The 13,228-nt window shown below is 39.9% G+C and overlaps 1 long non-coding RNA gene across 3 annotated transcripts; it reads left to right on the top strand.

Annotated features, from left to right (window-relative positions):
* Positions 1-231: 231 nt before the first annotated feature.
* On the top strand, positions 232-11,739 carry LOC112059022 (uncharacterized). Of its 3 annotated transcripts, none has more exons than XR_002888228.3 (4): positions 232-366; positions 6,025-6,323; positions 6,936-7,110; positions 8,756-11,739. It is a non-coding gene; the product is annotated as an uncharacterized LOC112059022 (long non-coding RNA). The 3 variants fall into 3 exon arrangements; XR_010589713.1 differs by having other exon boundaries at positions 6,936-8,916; positions 9,346-11,739; XR_010589712.1 differs by having other exon boundaries at positions 6,936-11,739.
* The last annotated feature ends 1,489 nt before the right edge of the window (positions 11,740-13,228 follow it).

Below are 13,228 nucleotides of genomic sequence, written 5' to 3'. Positions count from 1 at the left end.
GAACAGAAGGTGGAATGTCAAACACTCATCATATTTTTTTCCACACACATCTAAAGGAAAATGTCTTAAAGTTTATTTTAATCCAGTCTGCTGCTCTATTTCCTCTTCAGTAATACTACACTACCTACTTTGCTCCAAAATAAAACTGAATAATACCCAGGGAGTTCCCTTACATACTTATACAGTAATTTAATAATCTGAGAAATTTGTTCAGCTCTGGGAAACGCTGTACATGTGATCTATCAAGTCAGCCGCCTAGTCCCAAACCAGAGAGAGAGTGTAGCAACAAAAGTAAGGTTTCTGCAGCCTTGAAATTCCATTACCACTTCACTAAGACCTAGCTGACTAACCATCAAGGAGACTCAGGTACAGTAATTGTCATTGCTTTTCATCCTGGTGTGCTCATTTGAGTACCTAGTTATTTATCGGGTTACTGTGCTGTTTGTGGTCATGCAGTTGGTCTTTATGGGTGAAATCCACTCTTGTGCAGAGGGACAACTCAGGGCCTATGCACACGAGTCCCATCCAAATCTTATTCTGAAGGCATAAGTATTGCCTCTCTGCACAGGAGGGAATTTTACTGAGTTTGAACAAAGGGATCCCCTGTGTTAACTCCCCGTGCTTGCAATAATGCCCTATTTTCTATCAAACTTTTTTGTTCACTGCTTGCAGGGATGATGCAAAGAAAAAAAAATCATTAAGCTGAGATTAGATCCAAAGCACATAAGAATAGTCCAGCCCCGTATGGCCAGTGGTCCCTCTAGCCCAGTATCCTACCTTTTGAAGTGGCTGCTGCTTGTTGCTTCAGAGGGAATGAATAGAACAGGGCAGTTGTCTCTAACTGCCTCTTTTTTATTCTGCTGTTTGGGTAGGGTTGTTTTTTTTGGCCCCCTTACCTTTTTTTTTTTTTTTTTTTAAATTTCCATATATTTTATTTTGAGCCTCTATTATGGTGTTTCTAAATAGTTTCCATGCTGCTTGCTGGCATTTCACTCTTATGACAGTTCCTTTCATTTTTCATTTAACTGGCATCTTCATTTTTCTGCAGTTCCCCTTTTTGAAGTTAAATGCTATTGTGTTTGGTTTCTTTGGTATTTTCCCCCATTCAAGGATGTTTACTTCAATTACATTATATTCACTGTTACCAAGAGGTTCAGATATATTCACCTCTTGGACCAGATACTATGCTCACTTAGGACTAAATCAAGAACTGTCTCTTCCTTTGTGGGTTACAGGACTAGCTACTCAAAGCAGCAGTCATTAATCGTGCCTAGAAATTTTATTGCTGCATCCCATCCTGAGGTGACATGTACCCAGTCAACCATAGGGATAGTTGAAATCCTCCATTATTATTGGGTTTTCTGTTTTTGTAGCCTTTACAGTCTTCCTGAGTATTTCACAATCACCATCACCATCCTGATCAGCTGGTTGGTAGTATATTTCTACTTTTATACTCTTATTATTCAAGTGTGGAATTATGAGTCAGAGAGAGATTATATAGTACTGTGATTCATTTCAGGTTTTTCAGGTTTTTCCTTTATTTAACTATTCCTTTCACATATCGTGCTACTCCTCCATCAGCACAATCTACTCTGTCATTCCTGTATATTTTGTACTCTGGAATTACTGTGTCCCATTGATTATCATAATTCCACCAGTTTCTGTGATGCCTATTTTATCAATATTTTTATTTAATACCAGGCACTCAAGTTCACCCATCTTAGTATTTAAAACTTCTTGCATTTGTATACAACCATTTATAAAATTTTTCAATATTTAGTTGCCTGCCTTCATATGATGTAATTGAAGGGGACTCATTTTACTGTTTCTCTTAAGTTCCTACTTGTATTTTATCAGCTTCTATCCTCCCCTTTAATAAGGTCTCCCTAAGGGATGTCTCTGTCCAAACTGTGAACTGCTCTGCATCTGTCAGCTTTCTCTCAGCCCTTAGCTTAAAAATTCCTCTATGACCTTTTTAATTTTATAGGCCAGCAATCTGTTTTGGTTTCAGTTTAGGTGAAGCCCATCCTTACTGTATAGACTTCTCTTTTCCCAATAACCTAAATCCCTCCTCCCAAAACCATCATCTCATCCATGCATCGAGACCCTGCAGTTCTGCCTATCTAACTGGCCCTGTGCATGGAACTAGAAGCATTTCAGAAAATGCAATCATGGAGGTCCTGGACTTTAATCTCTTACCTAGCAGCCTAAATTTGGCCTCTAGCACCTCTCTCCTTCCTTTCCCTGTATCATTGGTACCTGCACATACAACAACTGGATCCTCCCCAGCATTGCGTGTCTCAAAAGATCTGCCACTGTCTCACCCAACAGGCAATTAATCATGCAGTTCTCCCAGTCATCACAAACCCAACTATTGATATTTCTAATAATTGAATTCCCCATTAACACTGTCTGTTCCTAATAACTGGGGTCCCCTCCCCGAGATGGGTATCCTCAGTGAGAGAGAATTCCATGTCACATCACTTGGAAGGAGGGTCCCAACTATGGGATCATTTCCCTCTGCTCCAGCTTGATGTTCTTCCTCCCTGAGACTTGCATCCTCCTCAGCAGAAGAGAGGCTGTCAGACGGGGGTGGGGGTGCAGTCTACTGTGTCCCTGAAAGTCTCCTCCATGAATCTCTGTCTCCCTGAGCTCCTCCAGTTTAGCCACTCTGGTCTCAAGAGCCTGTACTCAGTCTGAGGGTTACGAGCTGCTTGCACCAAATGCACACATACACCACAAGGTGGCTAATCATACATGCAGCATTTAGTATAATAAACTGGAGTTCTGATTACATTTTTACTTTTGCAGGGTTTTTTTTCTTGTGTTTTGTGGGGGCTATTGACCTAAGTTTAGAGTACATTTGTTGGGTGTATCTGCCTCTCTCACTCCTTCTCTGAACTCCCTCATAAGACTCCTATTTGCTAGCTCTACTGGTTGCTTTGGAACTGACTTTTTAAACCTCAATTCTCCTTGAATTAACCCTGCCCCTTCTCAAGAGATCCTAAATGGATTAGGAATCAAATATTAGCAGGCTAGAGCCTTGTTAGTAAACTCTGAGTCTAGCCTAGCTGGCCAGTTGGCTCAGCAGACAGCCTGAAAACAGACCACACTATAAACTTCAATCAAGCAAACTCATGGCAAGCAAGCACACAACACATACACTAACAGACAAACTCACCCCAAGGGTCACAGTTGCTCCTCCACACCGAGAATTCTCTTGCAAAACTCCCCACATTTGCTGCTCCTGTAAACTAGTTTTTTATTAGTAATGTAAGGGTTAAAAATCTTACCAAAAGGCTGTAGTTATTAAAAGAGTGGAGAGAAAGAAAAGCATTAAAAAAACCCCCAAAACTATGAGATTCAGTATCCAAACTGAAGAATAACAAATATTTGAGGGCAGGCTGCTGGGAAATCAGGATTTTGGAGAGAGGTCACCAGCACTGCAACTTCACTGAAAGCAGCTGGGGAAGTCCACTTACGGAACCGGCCCTTCTCCTGAATCACCATCAACATACTCAGAGCGGGTTATGTAGATGGCAGCAGTATACCCCATTGTAGCAACCTCCTGCAAAGCCATCACTACTTCATCTCACTCTTGCCTCCTACTTTGTTAGCTAGCTACTTGATCCAGCTGACAAGAAATTACCTTTAATTATTTTCATTGTTGAATATCTATCCAGATTTTATAACTCTTTTTTTATTCTCTTTATATAGATAATTTCACCTTTGATCTTAGGGTGGATTCTGTGAAATTGTCTTCTTTTTTCATCTCTTCTATTCTCAGGGCTGTCAGTGTTTATTTGCATCTGAAATTTTTAGGTTAGACAAAGTCCTCAGGATTACAGCTTGTTTGGTTGTGGACCAAACACTACAGGATTTCAGTGCTTATTCTAATACGCATAGTTTTTATTGAAAAACAATGTTAAAAAAAGCATAAAGCAGTTTCCTCTCTGAAGACCTCCAAAGAGAAAGCTCTGTAGAGGACATCAAAGCAGTTTTTGATTGGCCAGCATGACCACTTTTGATCCTGTCTAGTCTATTGACTGAAAGAACATAGATTAGATACATTCAGTTGCCAGAATCAACATTTTTATTTTTCTGTCCATTTGGTGAGAAGAGATTTCATCATCAAAATCCATAAAGGCTTTTACTGCAGCCTGTTGGTCTGGATTGAGATAATTGAATGTGCTGGGTCCTTTTAACAGCTGGAATTGGGGGTGGGGGCTGGTCAATTGGTGGATTTATCACAGTGCTCACAGAATCACTGATTGTTTATTTAGGATTTGATAAGAAACTGACCGGAACTTTGTCTGAATTTGGAAATGGGTTTATTCACTAATTTATTTGGATCTTTTTTTAAAAAAATAGTTTATAGGCTTTGATGTAATCCCTAGAAACATTAAATCATAAGCAGATTCAACTGCTATTGTACCTGTTAAAGCCAAACAGTCTGCTTTTATATATTACTGCTTTGGAAGCAGAATCAGAATTAACAGTTTGCTCGCAAGAGAAGCGTGCATTATCAGGACAGAAAAATTGATTTTTCTAAATTAGAAAAAAGTCAAATAATTTTCATGCTGAACCTTAAAATAGGAAATATCACAAGGCATGACAGCAGTTGAATCTTATATATAAGTTTGCATTCCTTATGGTTTAAAGTTTCTATAGGTTACATCAAAGACTATGAATTATAGTTATTCTGAAAAAAAAAAAAGGTGGATACAAGTCTGTATCAACCTTATATATAAAATGTTTTAACCATACAGTATCCATCAGATTCTAGGCACTAACTTTAGATGCTATTTCAGGAGCCACATACTAAGAAAATTGTTAGAAGAATTTCAGCAAACAATATTATGGGGGAAATATTCCATCATTAAGTGTACAAGGTCTGAATAAAACCCAGAAAACCCTGGATCTACATTTCCACAGTGTCATACAGTAGTTGATTTTGCTAAAAACGTCATTTCCTTTGCCACTTGGCTGCAGTGCTTATTCACTGAGAGTCTAGTACAAAACCCAGTGAAGTCAATGGAAAAACCTCTATTGACTTCAAATGAGCTTTAAATCAGCCCTTACGAATAAAAGGAAACATCATGTCAGTTTCTGGTAATGTTTTTTTTTTTTGTTAGGTATCAAATTTGTTCGGAAAGAACATTTGGAAAACTTTTAATTTGTACTTTTTAAAACTTTTGAGTTTCATGAAAGAATATACAGGGATGTGTATGGCCAAAATGTTAGGAAAACTACAGAACAATCTGGAGAGAATTATCCTATATGTTAAATAAGCAGTTTCTAATTTTACAAAATATTAACAAAATATTTAAAACATATGACTGCTTTAATGCCTTTAAGGCTCTTAGTATGTGGGATTACATTATGTTTATAAATTCAAAGTGACTTCATGATACACTGCAGTGCATTACTCTACGTTTTTAGATATGTATTTTCTGGATGCCATGTATAAGCTTTTGCTGTATTTTATTCTAGTTTATCCTTCTAAGCATTCATTGGTAGTCTATGCCTACCTAGGGTGCTTGATAAGTAACATAGAAATATACCAGCACATGCAATTTTAACCAGTTTACCTTTAGTTTCTTTCTTTTTTATTTTTAGGGTACATTGTTTTGCTTTTAAGCTTGCCAAAGAAATTGATTTCCTATTGTATATACCCCGCAACACACACACTCCATTTTTCCTCCTATGTACCATACACTCACATCAGTACCTGCTTGAAAAGTTTACTGGCTCTGTATTGAAGGACAGCAGATATATAGAGAGACTATTTCCCAAACCAAGGACAACAGGGCACAACTAAATTACAAAAAGTTTACTTGTGTGTGCTTTTTTCCTACAACATAGGACAATCAACCTTTATGATTAATAAGCATCTACATCACATTTCCTCCCTCGCCCCCTTCTAGAAGTTAGAGTTATTCAGATGTGGGAGCATTGCCCAGCAAAATGACAATGGGAACAGTCTGGCGGTCTTAAAGATAATGGATGTTTTCTCTATGACAGGACTGTGGAACTGAATTGATTATGGACCTATACTTACAGCTCTCTATTGCATGGGTGACCAAAGGAGGCTAGGAAGAAAGGAAAAGTGCAAGAAGCCTTCACTCCACACTGGACCCAGGCATTTACAATCCTTAAGGAATCTAGAACACAAGGACTGCTCCATTCAGTGCTCTCAGGGGCAACCCGCCCCCATCCCAAGTAGGAAAGGCTAGAGACCCTCCACTCCATCAAATACAGCACCGACCAGAAACAGAGGGAGCATGCGGCATCTTTCTGAGAGGTAGTACATGTTCTGGAAGGTAAAATGCCTCTGAGAGATCAATACCATAACCCTGAGTAAGGGACATCTTTTGGGGACAGCTAATACAGTTTGTTTTTAGTTTTAGTGCTGGGTTTTTAGTTTGTTTAAATTCTGGCATTTGGCTGCTGGCTGGGACTAACAAGTAATAGAATCTCTTGACCACCTCAAGTACTTAACTGATTATTATTGAGGAAGAAGGTGGACTGTAGCATGTGCACAGCAACAGATGTAAGGTATTTCTATCTTGCTTTGAGGAAGAGACAACACTGAGGTGATAAAAGTAGTACAGCCCTGGCTCCTTAATATTTAACATGTCTTGCTAGAGGACCACTTCCCCTTTACAATTATTTATTATGAAATGGAATACACCCACTAGGGAAGGAAAAACCCCACTGAACTTGTGAAATTGTAAGGTTCCAGCATTGTGTAGGTAAGATCAGAATTACTAGTCACTCTGACATACATAATTAACCAAAATAAACAAGTCTTCCATTTTGAAGGAGTTCTGCCCTCATTAAAACTGTAATATGAAATTTAGACTCAGCAAGGTATCTAGGGCAAAGTCCCTACAGTGTGCAGTGTTACTCATACCAGAATATTTCTTTGACAGGATGAATCCAACTGGATGAAAAATGAAAGGCAAAACAGAGCATCTGATAAAAGATTCAATCACTAAACAAATTAGACAAGAGTGATATAATTAATGCAAATCAACATGGGTTTATGAAAACCAGATCTTGTCAAACTAATGACTTTTAGTGAGACTACAGGTTTAGTTGATAAAGGTAATAGTAGTGCTGTAATATACTTTGAATTGTATAAGGCATTTGACCTGGTAATGTACAATATTTTGATTAAGGAACTAGAATGATGCTCAGGGTTTCTCTACATGGAGCAGCAATGTGGACTATAGGGTGTAATTTCTAAGACACACTAACATGCAGTGTATTAATTGATCCATGTAGACCCTGCTGGTGCACAGTAGAGATTCTGTAGCACACTGTATTCTTCTAATGTTTGAAACAGCACATTAAAGTGTGATATACATGGAATAACCAATGTACAACACACCTCCAGAGGGCACATTACCCCACCATGTAGACAAGCCCTTTATCAACATAGCACATATTAAATGGATTAAAAAGAGCTAAGGGATAGATCCCAAAATGCAATTGTAAAGAGGGAATCATCATCAAGGGGCAGGGTGTGTGTATGTGTATGTGTGTGTGTCTAGTGGGGTCCTGCAGGGATCAGTTCTTCGTTCCTTATGCTATTTGACACTTTAATCAATCACCTGGAAGAAAACAAAAATAATTATTGATGAAATTTGGAGATGACAAAGATGAGGGGAGTGGTAGATGAAAAGAACACTTCACTGATCTGGAGCAATCTGGATTGCTTTGTAAGCTGGGCACAAGCAAACAATATACATTTTTAATACAGTCGAATGTAAAGTTATACATCTAGGAACAAAGAAAGTAGGCCATATTTTGATGGGGGATGAGGGGCCACAAAACTCTCCTGGGAAGCAGTGACTCTGAAGTCATAAATCAGCTGAACATGAGCTCTGAGTGCAATGCTGTGGCCCAATGGCTAATGTGAACTTTAGATGTATAAAAAGGGGAATCTTGAGTAGGAGTAGGGAGGTTGTATTAATTCTGTATCTAGCACTGGTGTGACTGCACTGGAATACGGTGTCCAGTTCAGGTGTCTCTCGTTGAAGGTTGTTGATATATTGGAGAGGGTTCAGAGAAGAGTCACAAGAATAATTAAAGGATTGGACAACAAAAAATGATTAAAGAATTGGACAGCAAAGAAGGTATAAAGGTGACTTGATCACAGCCTGAAGGTACCTAGATGGGGAACAGAAATTTGACATGGGGTCTTTTCAATCTAGCAGACAAAATAACAAGATCCAGTGGCTAGAAGATGAAACTAGAAAAATTCAGACTAGAAATAAGGCATTTTTTAAAGCAGTAAGGTAATTAACCATTGGTACAATTTTCCAAAAATTGTGGAAGATTCTCCATAACTGAATTTATAAATCAAGATTGGATGTTTTTTCTAAGATATTCTCTAGTTCAAACTGAAATTAATTCAAAGAGGACCTATGCTATACTTGAGGTCAGACTAGATGATTCTAGGGGACCCTTCTGGTTTTATAATTGATAAATCTATGAAGTCCTTTAAACTGACATATTCCAGACAGAAATAAGGCAATTGAATTAATGTCTCAGGTATCTAGCAGAGGCTTATAAAATGATCTACACATATGATATTCTATTTCAAAAGTAAAATTAAAACCACCAAGAATATTACAGTGTTTAAAAACTATGGTTTTAACAAAGCAAGGGTGACTGGATTAGCAGGTACGTACACCCCCCTCCTATTTTCTATTTATTAATATTTGGGTTATGGTTCTCCCTAAAGAAATCAAGACTCAGTTGTGTCAAGGTACTGAACATACACATCGTAAGAAACTGTCCTTGTCCTGAAGAGCTCACAATCTAAATAGACAAGACAACGGATGGGACAAAGATAGATGGGGAACTGAAGTGCAGAGGAATTAAGTGACTTGCTCATGATCACAGGTAAGTCTTCAATAATGTTGGGAACTGAACCCACATCTCCCAGTTCCCCATCCAGTGTTTTAACTACAGGCGCTTTTCTCTCTGAAATGTCAAAGGACTAAACAGAAGAATGCGTGTTGCAAATGCCAATTCACATACGCTAAAAGTAGGACTGTGCTTGCAGACTACACCAGAAATGTTATTTAAATAAGCTATATGTGCCAAGTATCTGTTATAGTCAGAGAAACACACTGTGCTGAATCTGCTAACTGGAGATTGTCCCAATATTTTGAGGGTGCTGATTAAGGCCCCAATACTGTCTCACAAGCATAGAAGTGGGATCATTGTGGGATAGGATCCTAAGCAGAGTCTACTGAAGTGAGATACAGAGTCCTGAAATTGACACTGGCAGTTATAATTCACAGGAATTACATTGTTTTGTTTTTAAAGTCACTGATGAATTAACAATGGTGGGCAACCTGCGACTCGCACTGCTTCCCGCAGCTCCCATTGGCCAGGAACGCTGAACCGCCCATCCCCGGCTGAGTAGATGCTGTGCTGCATCATTGTTTAAAAACAGATTAAAATGTTTACTGTGTACTGTGTTAGAAAATAATTTTGTCATTCATACATACAATAAATAGATACACATGTTTTCACTTACATAAGTTTTTAATTCACCGAATAAAGATGACATTTCCTCCAGAAAATAATTGACTGTAGTTTTAATGGGTGGTCTAAATGACCACCAGTTAAACAGCTAGACCTAATGAAGAAATGTGCTGAAAGCTGATACCTTTGTAACTAAATAGTTACTGGAAATAAACACATATGTGGTTTGTTGATTGCAGTCAAAGAGGAAAGTTAACTCAGTTTCCCCCCCCACTTGCTATTCTATTTACTGAGTGGTGCCTAATCACAAGAGATCTTCATAAATCACGCTGCATTGACCAGTAACAGAAACCCCATGTCTGGGGCACAGTACTATAGTGTTTTTAGACTGCCTGGAGCATACTTACCAACAAGCAATGTTGTGTGTCACCATATCTGTATTTCATAACAAGGTCCTTCCCGAAGAACAAGCACCCACCTCAAGTTATGGATCACCTCCATTGTCATTCCATAGCAATGTGTTTTACAGATGTCTGTAAATGAATTCTAGGCTATAATTCCTTTTGCTTCTGAACCATGAGGAAGTATGACATGCTGCCTGTCTGGTATTTATATATTAAATTGCATTTGAAGAGTGTTTAGAAGAGAATTCCCTTGAATTCTTTTCAAAGCTACAAAAAACTTTCCGACTACTGTAAAAAGCAACAGAGGGTCCTGTGGCACCTTTAAGACTAACAGAAGTATTGGGAGCATAAGCTTTCGTGGGTAAGAACCTCACTTCTTCAGATGCAAGTAATGGAAATCTCCAGAGGCAGGTATAAATCAGTATGGAGATAACGAGGTTAGTTCAATCAGGGAGGGTGAGATGCTCTGCTAGCAGTTGAGGTGTGAACACCAAGGGAGGAGAAACTGCTTCTGTAGTTGGATAGCCATTCACAGTCTTTGTTTAATCCTGATCTGATGGTGACAAATTTGCAAATGAACTGGAGCTCAGCAGTTTCTCTTTGGAGTCTGCTCCTGAAGTTTTTTTGCTGTAAGGTGGCTACCTTTACATCTGCTATTGTGTGGCCACGGAGGTTGAAGTGTTCTCCTACAGGTTTTTGTATATTGCCATTCCTGATATCTGACTTGTGTCCATTTATCCTCTTGCGTAGTGACTGTTCAGTTTGGCCAACGTACATAGCAGAGGGGCATTGCTGGCACAAGATGGCATATATAACATTGGTGGACGTGCAGGTGAATGAGCCGGTGATGTTGTAGCTGATCTGGTTAGGTCCTGTGATGGTGTTGCTGGTGTAGATAAGTGGGCAGAGTTGGCATCGAGGTTTGTTGCATGGGTTGGTTCCTGAGTTAGAGTTGTTATGGTGCGGTGCGTGGTTGCTGGTGAGAATATGCTTAAGGTTGGCGGGTTGTCTGTGGGCGAGGACTGGCCTGCCTCCCAAGGTCTGTGAAAGTGAGGGATCATTGTCCAGGATGGGTTGTAGATCACTGATGATGCGTTGAAGAGGTTTAAGCTGAGGACTGTAGGTGATGGCCAGTGGAGTTCTGTTGGTTTCTTTTTTGGGCCTGTCTTGTAGCAGGAGGCTTCTGGGTACACATCTGGCTCTGTTGATTTGTTTCTTTATTTCCTTGTGTGGGTATCGTAGTTTTGAGAATGCTTGGTGAAGATCTTGTAGGTGTTGGTCTCTGTCTGAGGGGTTGGAGCAGATGCGGTTGTACCTCAGTGCTTAGCTGTAGATGATGGATCGTGTGGTGTGTCCAGAGTGGAAGCTGGAGGCATGAAGGTAGGCATAGCGGTCGGTGGGTTTTTGGTATAGGGTGGTGTTAACGTGGCCATCGCTTATTTGTACTGTGGTGTCTAGGAAGTGGACCTCCCATGTAGATTGGTCCAGGCTGAGGTTGTTGGTGGGGTGATCCCACTGAGATCCCACTGAGGAATACACTAAGAAACTGCACCATCTACTCAGGACACTTCCTACACTAACACAGGAACAAATCAACATACCCTTAGAGCTGAATTTGAAGTACCTTAGTTCGAACTTACGGCGGGTCCAGACGCGGCAGGCAGGCTCCCCCGTTGATGCCGCATACTCCTCTCGCCGAGCTGGAGTACTGGCATCCACGGCAAGCACTTCTGGGATCGATCCCAGAAGATCGATTGCTTACCGCCGGACCCGGAGGTAAGTGTAGACCTACCCTGTGAATGGCTATCCAACTACAGAAGCAGTTTCTCCTCCCTTGGTGTTCACACCTCAACTGCTAGCAGAGCACCTCACCCTCCCTGATTGAACTAACCTCATTATCTCCATACTGATTTATACCTGCCTTTGGAGATTTCCATTACTTGCATCTGAAGAAGTGAGGTTCTTACCCACGAAAGCTTATGCTCCCAATACTTCTGTTAGTCTTAAAGGTGCCACAGGACCCTCTGTTGCTTTTTACAGATTCAGACTAACACGGCTACCCCTCTGATAGGTCAGACTTCAGTAGTCGGAAGTCTGACCAATGAGTTCACTCAAGAAATATCGTGAGTTGTCATTTTTAGTTACACATAACTTCTACATAATTGCAATGTGGTTATATTACTTGAATCCTAAGAAGCCAGAGATATTTAGTTGAAGAATTTGGGACTGAATTCCAGATGAAAATTGACAACTCAGGACTAATCTCAGCTGAGCTGTCTCACATGAGTTCAGTGGGAGGGAGAGGTGCTGAGCACCTAGACCTATCATGGCCTATCTCAATATTAAATTAACACTATTAAAACATGCTGTGTTATAACAGCAACACCAGCAGCCATGCCTTAAGGGTACTTATAATTCAAAAATACTGAGGGTTAGTGTGTCAGTGAAGCAGAAAGCTGACTAGACTACCTGATTTTCTGTCCTATTCCTTGTCCTGGAACAGACTAGAGCAATCTACAAACTGCTCGAACCTGGACCAGCTGGCAATGGTACCCATGAGACTGGCGGTCAGCTTGATCCATCTACTCTTCCTTCCTGCCATAACATGCCTCCAATACACCCTTTATTCTGGGGACATTGGGTAGGACACATAGGAGCTGGTTATTCTACCTCTACACCCTATGCTATGAGAATCCCCAGGAAAGGGGAACGTGACCTGTCTCTCCTCCCTTTGCGTCACTCAGGAGTGGGACAGAGTGGTGCAAAACTGAAAACAAGATGTTTCATTTCAATAGATGTCTTTGGAAGGAATTAAAAAGGCATTTAAAGCCAAACATTTTTCTTAGACCTTCATTGCCACATAACTTAAAACAGATAGTCTGGTCATGCAGTTCCAATGCAGTGTAATTCCAATGAGTTGCTTTTTCAAACTGCAGCATCCGTTTAAATTGTTCTGACTTTCAAAAGAATAATGACTTTATAAAGCACAAAAAAAAAGAAAGAGGGTGTGAGAGACCAGGAGAGCAGTATATGGAGATTGTCAGGTAAAAATCTTTGAATCCATGTACTCACAATGCCCTTGAAAAATGGGTGTTCAGAAGCCACGGCTTTCCACTCAGCTGTGTGAAAATAATGTAAAAACACAAGTTTACAGTATGTGCACACAGCTGAGATGCTCAACAAGTGGCCAACTGGAAGAGGTATAGCCTTCTATGCACAAGTACACATAGAATCTTCAACTGAAGTGACCTTACTGTCATTGCCAATTAACACATGCAACTTCAGTCAGTGTTTTTGCATGTGAATTGATACAAGGA

This window comes from Chrysemys picta, chromosome 8, assembly GCF_011386835.1.
Source record: "Chrysemys picta bellii isolate R12L10 chromosome 8, ASM1138683v2, whole genome shotgun sequence".
Classification (NCBI taxonomy): Eukaryota; Metazoa; Chordata; order Testudines; family Emydidae; genus Chrysemys; species Chrysemys picta.
The sequence above is the reverse complement of the archived record's forward strand: the minus strand, read 5'-3'. Positions and strand labels throughout refer to the sequence as shown.